This window comes from Aotus nancymaae, unplaced genomic scaffold, assembly GCF_030222135.1.
Source record: "Aotus nancymaae isolate 86718 unplaced genomic scaffold, 86718_ANA_hifiasm-v0.15.2.pri h1tg000012l, whole genome shotgun sequence".
In the NCBI taxonomy this organism is placed as follows: Eukaryota; Metazoa; Chordata; class Mammalia; order Primates; family Aotidae; genus Aotus; species Aotus nancymaae.
In genome coordinates this window covers 3199871-3201696 of record NW_026988423.1, presented here as the reverse complement: position 1 = coordinate 3201696, position 1826 = coordinate 3199871, and positions in this window count along the sequence as shown.

Sequence of the window (1826 nt, the reverse complement as noted above, 5' to 3'; positions counted from 1 at the left end):
TTGCTTAAACATTCTTGATATAGAAGAACAAATTTGGAGAAAACACAGTTTCTAATTTCAAAACTTACTACAAAACTAAAGTAAAATACTAGCAAAGGGTAGAGAAATACATCAATGGAATACAACTAAGAGTCCATAAATAAACCCTCACATTTTGCTTGAATGATCTTTGGCAAAAGTTTCAAGACAATTCAATGTTAGAATTAATTGTTCTTTTAACTAATGGTTCTAGGTCTAGATATTCACATGCAAAACAATGACTCCAATCCCTACGTCATACCACATATAAAAATGGACTTAAATTGGATCAAAGGTTAAAAAATAAGACCAAAAACTATAAAAATCTTATAAAAAAAAACACATATCTTCTTGAACATGAATTAGGCAATGATTACTTAGAACCAATTTAAAGCATAAGTGATAATAACAACAAAAATATAAGTTCTTCCTCAGAATTAAAATGTCTTTGTTCTTCAAAGAACACCACTAAGAAAGTAAAAGGACAATCCACTAATTGGGAGAAAATAATTGAAAATGATTTCTGTTAAGGAACTTGAATCTAGAGTATGTAAAGGATTCTTCTAATTAAATAATAAAAAAATTAAAATAAATATAAGCATGCTATTGAACATTTCTCAACAGAAGATATGAAAATGGTCAATAATCAGTGAAAATGCTCAACATTACTATTTATCAAGGAAATGTAAATCTTAACCACTATAACCTACCACCTCATGAGCAGTTGAATGACTATACTAAAATAAGAAGTGTTGTAAGGATGCAGAGAAATTAGAACCCTTACACACAACTTGTGGGAATGTAAAATGGTTATCTACTTTGCGCAAGAATTTTGCCATTTCTCTAAATGTTAAATATACAGTAACCTGTGGCCCAGATATTTCATTTCTATGCATATATTCAAAAGAAATAAAACATTATTTCCACATGAAGCTTGTAAACAAATATGCATAGTCATAACAGTCAAAAGTGTAAATGACCTAAATGTCCACCAAATAATAAATGGATGAATAGAAACTGGATTATTTCTATAATAAAATATTATTCAGCAATAAAATGATGAAGTATCCATACCTACTCCAAAATGGATGAACCTTGACAACATCATTATAAGTGAAATATGCCACTCACAAAAGATTGCATGTTGTATTATTCTATTCATATGAAATAGGGAACTCCTTAGAGTTTTGCGATTTTAAGGTATTCTCTATTTTGGAACTCCTAAATAGGGAACTCCTAAATAGGGAACTCCTATTTAGTTCCCTATTTAGGAGTTCCAAAATAGGGACTCCTTAGAATCACAAAAAAGATAAGTGGTTGCCTGAAACTAAACAATGGTGGGAAAGAGTGGAAGGAAATGAGTAGTAACTGCTAATGTGTACAAGATTACTTTTAAAGTTATGAAACTGTTTTAAAATACATTGTGGTCATCATGACACAAAGTTATAAATATACTAAAAACCACAGTATGATACACTTTAAGTGGGCAAATTGTATATAAAATCAATGTATCTCAATGAAGCTATTTCTAAAGAAGAAAGAGCCTGAGGAAGCTCTCAGGAAGCTGAGAAGGGAGTTTTGCTTAAGCCCAGGAATTCTAAATCAGCCTGGGAAACGGTGAGACCCTCTCTAAAAAAAGAAAAACAAAGTTCAGAAGTGATCAACTACTGTTAGAATCATAAAATACATACTACAAAAAAGGATGCTTTAAGCTGTCTGTTACCTCTATGTCAGTTAATATTTACTCTTTAGAATATGAGGAAATAATTTATTAATAAAATAGAGCTGCCTGTTAACATAAGTATTAA